At 40.7% G+C, this 11,264-nt stretch overlaps 1 protein-coding gene across 2 annotated transcripts in view; it reads left to right on the forward strand.

Moving 5' to 3' along the window:
• The window catches only part of ankrd50 (ankyrin repeat domain 50), a 40,463-nt gene that overhangs the window by 22,951 nt on the left and 6,248 nt on the right, over positions 1-11,264 (forward strand). The window lies entirely within an intron of this gene.

Genomic DNA, 11,264 nt, shown 5'->3' on the forward strand with positions numbered 1-11,264 from the left:
CATTCTGGAGGAAAGCTGCTCGGGCAGAATTCTGGTCCAGTACTTTTCAGACATCTGAAAGAATTTAAGATGCTTTGAAGAGAGAAGCTGAAGAGCTTCTATTATCTTTGATTTGTGCTTAATTCACTCAGGTCTGACACACACTAACGGCATCGGCTGGAATGTTTTTTTTTTTTTTCTCTTAAAGAGATGACTTTTTCCCCAGGAGCAAAACTCTGAATTCTTGGTCCCTTGCTCAACTGTTATTCCTTGTGTCTGTCTCAGAGTGGAATGTGCTTTGGGAAGTTTTCAACACCTCTGAGACCAAGCAGGAAGAAAGAGGCATACTGACTTCTGCTGCAGAACGCCTCACTCGCATCCGCTCGGCTAATGCCTCACAAACAAAGACTGGTCTGTTTGTGAGGAGGAGTACAAGAATTTTGCACAGTATCCCTTCAGCTGCCTCACATGATATGATCACTCAGGTTCAATTAGGCTTTCTCTATTATTTTTACTAAAGTTTTACAAGAGAGAAGCTGAAGCTGATCTGTAGCAGTGGAGCTTCTTTGTGTCCTTTGTGACAGCAGACCTATGGAGAAAATCTTGCTTTTCCTGTGTTTACCCCCTCTGTGAGCTGTGCTACTGTAAGAGCACGATATGGGTAGCAGAGTGGAAACACTTAGGCAGCGATTTTGGTTGGGAGCCGGGTAGAATCTGTGCCAATTTAACAAGGCCTCCAGCAGAAGGGAGAGCAAGGGAAAAGGGAAAGAGAGGGCGGGGTGAAGGTGGGATATGGGGGGGTTGGGCGTTTAAATAGAAACAGCCACTCAGACATGTATTTTTTCAACAGCTCATAACTCAATCTGTCATCGTTTTCTTATTTGTATAGATCTTCCTCCTGTATCGTCTCAAATTCCAAATTACTTAAGCAGATATTTCATTTTTTTTAAGGTTGTATTGTTTTTTGCATCATTTTTCAAGAAAAAAATCTTTGCCTGTGGTCTCACTGAAATAATTACAGACTAATTTTAATCATAATCCCTGCAAAGTGTTTGATCCAGCCTAGTGTGTGTTCTTTTTTATGGTGTGGAGGCATCACTGAACTGTAATGGCTACCATCTGCCTGATATTGTTTATGATTCATGCTTGTCAAAGTTGCTGTTTCTCAAGTAGTAAGTATGTGTGGGTACTCTCCTAGGGGTACGAGGGAGTACTGCACAGAGTATGTGATCAGAACGTGTTAATAGTTCTAGTTTTGATGAGGGAGGGATGATGTTGACTGTTGGGCTGAAACACTTGGGTCACAAATCACCTCTAATGTTATAATATGTTGATTTATTTTCAGCACAAGCATACTGTGTTTGCTTGTTTATGCCTTCAACTTTCATCTTGATATTTTCGTCCTTTAAATGATGCATGTGACTAGAAGCTTTAAATTGATACAGGGGTAGAATTGACCTGCTTTCCTAGTTTGAATTTGTGAAATCCAGCCAGTAAGTCATGTCAGGCCACTGCGGTGGCACCTGGAGATAGATAATCAAATCGTCACTAAAATGACTAATTTTCTTTTAGCTGAGTGTTTAAACCAGGAATGTCAAACATACGGCCAGTGGGCCAACACCGGCCCACCAGAAGGTCCAATCCGGCCCGCAGGATGACTTTGCAAAGTGTAAAAATTACAGAGAAGACATTAACTGCAAATTGTAAATTTGCAAAACAGCAAGTTTAAAAATAATTTCTAAATCTAGACAAGTTGTTTTCATCATAAAGTAAAATACTATATTGTTCAGTTACAGACATCTGTGGCTAATGTTTTGTGCCTCTGTGATCTGTAAGTTGTAATGTATAAATGATAAACTGTGGTAATATATTGTTGAAATTTAACTTATTTTTCTTAAGAAATTTCAGGTTGTTCATGATATTTTGAAAAATGTAGTTAATTACATGTGAACTTTTTCAAAGTGTACTTTTTTGCACTGAAACAAAGGGGAAATTTTGGAGTTGTGGTCATTTGTAGGTTATCGTGCTCTGATTTTACTGGTCCGGCCCACTTCAGATCAAATTGGGCTGAATGTGGCCCCTAAACTAGAATGAGTTTGACACCTCTGGTTTAAATAATGAGGCTGCTGTTACTCAATGTCAAACATTGTAGGTAATAGTTAAGAACTAATCCTCAAACTTTAATTTACATTATATTCCGTGAATGCAAAAGGAAACTATTGATACTATTTTGCATCTCTTACCAACTTGAACTGTCTCCAAATACTACCAGCTCTCAGAAACCACCCTACAGAGAGGAAAAAGCCACGTGTTAGCATCTGAGATGATCAGAGTGAGCACTACTGCTACTCAAATCTCTCCTCCTGCGTGAAAGCATCTCATGACTAATCCTCGAATACAGAGGGAGGCAGATGACAATGATACAACCCAGTTTAACCATGACACAAAACAAACCGTTGTGCAAGCTGTACTTAGGACTTTGTTAGAAAAGCCAACATGAGCGAGGGATGAGGAAGGACGGAGAAGGTGTGAATTTGTCAACTGCAGTGCCAGTAGTTGTAATAATATAGAATCAGACTCCTACAGGAGCTGTGAAAGATAATAGGTCTGCCACCAGCCGCATTCCTGTTGTTTAGCATTACAGCAACTTCAATTACATCGATTTCCACTGTCATAAAATCATCATTGTTTTAATACTTTCTCCAGTTTTATTGTTAGTTCCTCTAGTGGGTGACAGCTAGGTCCTGCTCAGCCAGGGTGAAGGAGGTCTACCAGCCAAAAACTTGAAAAATAGCCACACACAAAGCCACACATAAAAGCCCCTCTTGGTTATGAATCACAGCTTTAATTAAGACTGTTATATCCCTGGCTCGGTCTGAGGAATGTTACAGGAGCGCGTGGCTGCTTTAAGAAGACACTCATCCCGTGAGGCATTTTGATGGGTGGTTTACTCATTTCCTTTTTACCGTGACACATTTGCTCATGCTCTTGGGTTTTTTCTACCCAAAAGTTATCACTACTTCCTACCTAACGGTATATAGATAAGTCCTTACAAATGTCATAGCTATTGTTTAATAACAGCTACACTTTCAGGAAATCGTGTGCCTCTGGGGTGGGTCTGTGTTTTTGTTTCCTGTATTTGTGTCTCTTTGGGAGAGACGGGAGCCCACCCTAGCAAAGACCTGAACCACATCTTCCACCTCCGCTCTGCCCACCGTGAATGGAGCTTTCTTTACCCAGCCCGCCAAGAGACAGAACTGATTTACCACCAGCGATCACAAATGAAAAGAGCAGCCCTGTTATAAAGTGCACAGCCTCCTCCACCTCTCAGAGCAGCCCTTTGTCCAGAGGCCTGTGGGCGAATCTGACACAGGGTGAGGCGGTTCCTCCGAAAAAAGGTCAACAAAACTCTTAACATCTCCCTGGATATGTTATTTTTTTTTTGGTAAGCTTTCCTTTTGGTCAAATGTGAGACCTCTCTAGAGGGACCGCGAGATCTTCTGGCCAACTGACAACACAAACATAGTCGTAAAACAGCGAGGACGTTTATTTCTTCTGGGCTGTGGAATGCTCTCTGCAGATGGACAAAGATGGCTCTGCTGACTTGACTACCCAGTAAATGACATTTTGCGGCACGATTTGGATGTGGGATGCAAATTTCTTTCACCAGTAGTTGGCCACATTAACAATTAACAATAATTCAAAATTATAAAACCATTTTTAACCAGCAACACTTAATGTTCACCACATAATCAGCTCGGTTACCTCAGGAATTTGGAGAACAGATTAAGTAAACACCAGGTTACATAAATTGTGAATAAAATAGCAAAAAGTAATGACGTTGTTTAAAATCCAAAGTACAAATCGCAACAAATGAGTTCTACTCATCCGCATTAAATTTAGTTATTAATCTCTTCACAGTGGTTTGATATGGAAATAATCCTCATAGCTGAGCTACATGATGGAGTGACTTTTTACTTAGTCCAGCTGCTTGAAACAGCTGCTCAGCTGGAACAGATGTCAACAAATACTGTCGCAGAAACTTTATCAGTCCAGGATTTTTGGCAGTTTTTATTGCTGCCCCAAAAATGTACTCAGAGCAGAGAGTGACAGAGACACTTCATCACTTGAGTTTGAAAGGTTGTTGGAAACATGTAATCAGAAGCCTGCTGTTCCTCAAATTTAGCAGTGTTAGCAGACGCTGAGCTCCTGGCCTGAGTTAGTATTCTGAAAGCCTAGTTTAGTTATGTACACTATCATTTAAAAGTTTGGGGTCTGCCAGGCAATTTCATGTTTTCCATGAAAACTCACACTTTTATTCATGTGCTAACATAATTGCACAAGGGTTTTCTAATCACACAATGTAGCATTAGAACACAGGAGTGATGGTTGCTGGAAATGTTCCTCTGTACCCCTATTTTCATCATGCCATGTCTGATGACAATGAAACCATTCTATTCTATTCTATTCTATTCTATTCTATTAAATATCAGCCGTTTCCAGCTAGAATAGTCATTTACCACATTAGCAATGTCTAGACTGTATTTCTGATTTATTTAATGTTATCTTCACTAAAAAAAATGCTTTTCTTTCAAACATAAGGACATTTCAAAGCGACCCCACACTTTTGAACATGAGTGTATTTGGTTTAGTATGAACCCCAGGTAGCTAGCTACACCAGACAGCCTTCAGATAAATAGTTTTACAAATTAATGCTGAAGAGTTTAGCAACACGACTGCCACAGTTAGCAGGCGGTCAGCAAACACATCTGTAACTCCAGCTTCTTTAAACACTCAGAGGTTTAAGCAAGTACTACAGCAAATCTACAACATTCTCTGACATTCATGCCCCTCGTTTCTGCCTTATTGGTTAATGTATTACTAATCAAACAAATTATTAACAGCAATGGATTGATCAACAAATTAATCAGTATCATTCCTAATTTGGACAGTTGGATGATTTGCTGTACAAATGCAACAAATGAATATGAATTTTAACCAGAGAATTTTAAAAAAATGTATTTAAAGGTGGAATCTGTAATTCTGGAGAAATATTGTTGATATTTAAATCATTAGCATGTCCCTGTTTTAATACCCAGATCGCTCACAGACTCAAATGCTCAATATTGTTGTATGACTCAGTCAGAGACACTTTTATTTTTAAAAAGATCTGCTGTTTGTACACAGGCTCTGTACAGACCCCAGATTTTTTCCCCAGCACTCACACAGTATGGACAACAAAGTGATATTTACTAAATCTGACAACTCTATTGGATAAGTACAGCTGGAGCTACCTTTATTAGCAGCTAAACCAACTCCAGCACCTTCTGGCCATGCTGTGGTTTTACCAGACAACACTAAATTGCACAGAAGTAAGCCTCAGACCACTATTTCACAAACAGCCCCTGCTACTAAAACACAGTAAAAGCCCCTTCTGTCCTCTCTTCTTAGTTTTCAGTATTGATTGTCTCTGTGCTGCGAATCCAGGGTAACAAGAGCAAGGATGACATATTTAATTAGCTTACCACCCATTTTCTAGAAATTGGCTTACAGAGACAAGCTGATTTATGTCCATATTCATGTATGAGTTGTTGTCTGTGAGGCTGCATGTTGAGCTTCACTTTGGATGAGATGAAGACCATAATCCCTGCTGAATACTGTAATTTACCACCATGCAGTCTGACAGCCAGGCAAATTACAGGTCTACCATGTCTGTATCTGTAACACCTTGGGTGCTGCACTGCAGTAACATGACTCTGAACATGGCGAACAAACCGGCTGGCCTCATCCCTCCTGTGATGCCCTTTGGTATGTGGCATGCCTCTGCCACATTATGATTCTCTTTTTCTTCTTCTTCAAGACTGCAGTGCAGAGCAAGACATGTCAGTTTTTGATTTAATTGAAGGGTGTTTTAATTAAGTCTGAATTTGACTTTAGCTACAGCAGAATTCCTGGGACATTTTTTGGCAGGTTTTGCTGCAGGCAGAAAGTCCTCTGAAGTAAAGCCAGGGGTTTTTTTTGTACCACACTGCCTCTTGACCTGCATGCCAAGGATGTCTTTGCAAGTACCTGATTCCACAGCAAGCTGTCACAGCTTTCCTCACGCTGAATCTGTAATCTGGACATTTCCATGTGAAATGTTTCCAAAATGTTTCCAGACCTTCCTGGCACTGCATGTTGATAGCAGATAATGGCTTGTTGGGCTTGATGGCTAAGAAAGCATGACTGACAAACCAGACTGAGTAGTTTCTAATGCAGGTGAATGGAAATGTGGCAGCTGGGCTAAATGAGGTCACGGCGAGGTCAGCCAGTGTAAAGATGAACAAAAACACGGGCAGAAATTGAGGAAATTTGATCCTTTGTGGGGCAGGGAAGTCTCAGAACTACAACTGCCACTGTGAAGCTTGGAAACTTGTATCTTCAGAAAGAATACGGCTATTTTGACAGCTTTGTTGTTGATGGTTTGGAGTTTTATGATACTTTGAATTATGAAGCCTTTTTAGCACATAACATTTGGCATAATAAAACAGATTGTTTGCTGTACAAATCTGACTTTTTTGTAACTACACAAACTGGTAAATTCCTAGTTTGAAAGAAGGTCATATATTATTTATGTGCTTTTGCTCCTGTTTGATGTGTGTGTCCCTGGCTTCACACTCTGTCCTCCACTGGAATTTCTTTTCACTTGGATGAAAGTTCCAGGCATTTGTGCAGCTGCAAGAAGCTCTGAGATATATAGTGACAACTGTCTTAGAGTAGATATCCATTATGGGATACAGTGAGTGAAGGCATGCACGTGTGACCAGGTGCGCTACCTTTTCACTCAGTCTCTTGTCACCATCTTAATGAGCTTCTGTCATTCAAAATTAGGAATGAAGCTCTTTGGTGGTTAGAAAAATACCTTTCATTTGCACCAGATTGTGCTTACACGGTTATGTGATTGATGTGATATTCTTTGCACAGGTGGTTTGATAGTTTTATCAGAATGCAGCGTCACGGCTGAGTCATGTTTTACATGCGTTCAATGTATTCCTGTTAACCCCACCCCCCCACCAGCACATCAACTCTATTCAGTTGGCCTACAACAGGTTTAACTGGAAACCCTTTTACATCCTGTCTGAAACTGAGCAAGAGGCGTGTTTGGGCAGGAGTGTTTTCATGTGCTGCGCCCCAAGCCAGCATAAATTAATTGTTTAAGTGTAATCATTTCAGTGTCTCGCCTGGTGGTCATTTAGCATGGCAGAAAATATAAAGGGCACATAAAATGTAGCTGCTTATCTGAAATGATTTTCCCCTGCCACAGTTATCTTTGCAGTTAAATTAGGCTCCAAATAGAGTCAAAGCTTCTCAGTTCTTGGCTGTGCCTTTTCTCTCACTTGTGAATAAGCCACATTTGTCCAAGATAAAGTAGAAAGTGGTGCCTCCATTTGACTGAAATTAGAGTGTATATATAATCAAACAAGGAACTCGACAGTATTTTTTCAAAGATTAAATGGCAGCACACTTTTGAAAGGACTGTTGTTTGCAGACCGTTGGAGCTGACTCTTATCCACATACTTGTGTTTAGGAGGTTGGCGCTCTGATGTTTTTTGGAGCTGGGAACGCTGCAGCTGTCGAACAGACGTTTGTTGAGCGCGGGTTTACTGGAGAGCCTGAGGAGAGGGCAGCGAGGCTTAGGTTTCTGTTTTCTTTATGGATCCAGTGACTTAAGATGGTGTCTCGCAAAAGAACGTGCCGAAGCCGAGAAGCTGCCACGCCGAAATCCCGGCTGATGAGCTCGGACCTCTAGTTTCTCAACACACGCGCACACGCACGCCATCTCATTTGTCATCTGAAAAATTAATCTAGAAAGCAAACAGTCCGTCTTTTGTACGCGAGGCTCTGTCTCTTGTGGCTGGTATCCAGCTCTGTAACGAGCAGCAGCTGGCTCAGAGGCCTGTACTCGGGAGCTGCATCCCTCACCCTGATGAATGTGTCATTTGTTGCTTGTTTAGCAGTCGCTTTTGTTCAGGGTCTGAACCGTCCTATCGCACACACACGTAAATAACTTGAACACGCACAATAGTCAGCTAGAGTTTGTGTAGCCTACTTATAATGGTGCAGAATCGAGGCCTTCATGAGGTTTTGGAAAGAAAGAAAATGCTTCTTGGAAAGCGCCGGAACATTCGTAGCCAATGAGAGTTCATGCATTCTTGTATAGTACTTAATAGTAGTTACTGTTACACCACAGTCATCATATGCAGGTTGGATGACTTTCCCCCTGTGGTTGCTTTTAGTGCTTTATCGGCAGGAGTTGGGCAATAATAATGCCATGACTTCACAGTTGACATCCAGCGAAGTGATGTCTGCTGATGATTTAAATGGAAACTGTAGGCCATCCTCCTAGTAACTGAGACAAAAGTATTTTTAGTCTGTTTTAACTGAAGGCTCTTGCTTGGTCTGTACTTTTATTTTTCGCTTATAGAAGTTGATTTTTAAAAAGCCTTTTTTAAAAATCTAGGCAAGTGCTTTATTTCATGGTGGCTGCAGTCAAATTTCTATCTCCTCCTCCCTCCTCCAGCTTTCCTATTCACTGTGTCTTCATAATTGGTGTGTCAGCGACTGTGGAATGTAGGAGAAACTGTTTATCATAAACTACAGCACTGAAGCATTTTTCTTCTGTTCCCCAGAGAAAATATTCATGATAGAGTAGCATCTCCAGAATTGGGCTGTAATGCATACCCAATGTTTTTCTTAGTCCCACTGTGAACAGAACAAATCAACATCTAGACATAATATTAGATGTCACACTTTGCTGAAGTCACTGGCTGGGTGGAAAACAGTTTCTTTTGGTCCCCTGAACCCCCGAAGTCCTTTTTAAAAAAAATTTTGTCCTCAGTTTTCCCTTTAATGGCCTCTTCCCCCCATCTCCGCTAGTGGGTTTCCTCTCCCAGCTGGAGCTAACCCAGAATATCCAAAGAAGGATTAGGACCAGAAGAAGTAGGAGGACCAGTCATTGACGTCAGAGCATCAGAAAGCCACACTCATAGACAGAGCAAGCATCAGATGTCATAAACATAAACTGTAAATGCAAGCTTGTTGCTGTGTGCTTGTGTCAACTGAGGCACTTGTGATTGTGCGCTGACCTGAAAAATCAGACATCCAGTAAAAGGGAAAGTAAGCGTGCACACCAGATAGTTTAGCCTTCAAGCACAACAAGAGAACATGAAGAAACTGACATGAAACAAAAAGCTGGAGAAAACAAAGAGAGGCAGAGTGAGGAATCTTCTGATGATAGCATGATGGGCTGAAATTTGATCCATATTGTTTGAAGTTTGAACCATAATGAGTACACAGAGAGCAGGAATGCACATTAGGGCTGTGTGGTACCATCAATCGTTGCTGTGTCTTTTGATATAAACCTTAAGGTAACCCCAGAGTCATAATAACCCATTACAGCTCTCCCCGGGATGCTGTCAAAATCACTAATCAGTCAGGTTTTTGAAGCAGAGGTTTGAAACGCACACAAAAACGTTAATGGTTTTTAGTACTCACAGACAGAAGAACTTCAGTGCTTTTTACTTACTTCTGGCTACTTTGCATGCTTCCCATGAATCTGGCTCTTGTAATGTTGGGAGCACTGGAGTGGGAGCTGGTACAGGAGGTCAGGGAGCTGGAGAAAAGAGAGTAAAGGGAGTGTGAAAACTGCACACAGTGTGCCGAAAACAATGACAGACCGAAAGTAGGTTAGGGTCATCGAGTTGCTGTAATTATCAGGCTGTTATACGGTGTAATGCTTGGAGCGATACTTTACAGCTTTATTAATTTAAAACCGCTATGCACAGCTGTTCCTTTTGTCGTACATTAACTTACATCTGTAGCTGAAATATTTGTAACTGCAAGGTTATTGTTTTAACTTTTATCTCGGGTTTCGTTCTAGTCTAAATTGTAGAACCAAGCTGGATGTAAACCAAGGACAATGATACCATGTGGCATCTACAAGGTTGCTTGTGTTTTCCCCCACATGTTTCTGCTGCTGGTGGAATTTGTTGAATGTAGACAAAATTAGGAAAGTTAAAGGAATACTCTGAGCAGTCTCCTCCTTAAATAAATAAAAAAAAAATCAAAAGATGTAAACAATGCTGCAGTGGGGAACATAAAGTACAATGCAAATTGATTTTATGTCAGTGGGTGAAATCTTGTGGAGGGACAGTTCATATTATCCCTATTAGAACCAACTCATTAATTCCAATAACTGCTCCCTACTTCTTTGGGGTTAGAAACTCTCATACAGTAAATAACTGGTGACTATAACAAAGTCTAACCAAAGAATGTCAAGTATTGAAGGGGACAATTAAATATAATCATTATATGACGTGTGAATGCTTGAATTTCCTCTGGGAACCAATTTCATCTGTGTTATCATAGTTTGATATGTAACGTATGCCTAAAGGACAAAGTAAAAGGCGATTATTGTGTGGTTCTCTTGGTGGGAGTGTGCTTATCTTAAACAAACTCAGAAGCAGGTGATAAAGAAGCACATTGGTCCTTCTGTTTACCAGGATCTGTTGTCCAGACTGTCAGTATCTGCTTGGGAACTCTTGTTAAATTCATCAGGTTTGTTATCTGGCTTCCAGGTGTGCGGTTACCAGTGGGCCTTTGAAGAATAAGATTTCACAGCCTTTTCTACCCACACAATGGTAGTCAGATGAGCAGAGCACTACGTCAGATTTGGCGACAGGGTCTCATTCATATTATGCACAGGGGAAAGTTTATTGCATAATAAAAGCAATCACATTTTAAAGGTTCTGGTGCTGAATATTGGAGATTTTTTTAAACAAAATCTTCCTTTTACTTGCATAACATGCCCAGTCAATAATGAGACGCTCTAAAACTAAAACTTTAATATCCTAATATAAATATTGCTGCCTAGCATTTAAGTGCACCCTGTTACAGAGAAGAATGCAAATGCTTTTCCCATAGTACAGAGCTTGCTCGCAAGTGGAAAAAATCAGTATGTCAACAACTTTAAAAGAGCCTCCGGTGACATTTCTTTCCTGTCCCAGTAACCCTGAGAACCATGGGAACTGTAAATAAAAGTATGCAGAAATGCTCTCCGTGCCCTCAGGGCTGCAGGCTACACAGACCACGCACAGATTGTTATAATATGGAGGAAAGTTCACTTGATGCCCATTAGCTAAGGCCATTATGGAGCCATTGTTCCACGTCTCAGACAGAGATTCCCATTAAACATCATTCATTGAGACCAACTGTGATAACTGATTTTTTTCTGTAGGATTTCTGGA

This window comes from Amphiprion ocellaris, chromosome 13 (assembly GCF_022539595.1).
Source record: "Amphiprion ocellaris isolate individual 3 ecotype Okinawa chromosome 13, ASM2253959v1, whole genome shotgun sequence".
Lineage (NCBI taxonomy): Eukaryota > Metazoa > Chordata > Actinopteri > Pomacentridae > Amphiprion > Amphiprion ocellaris.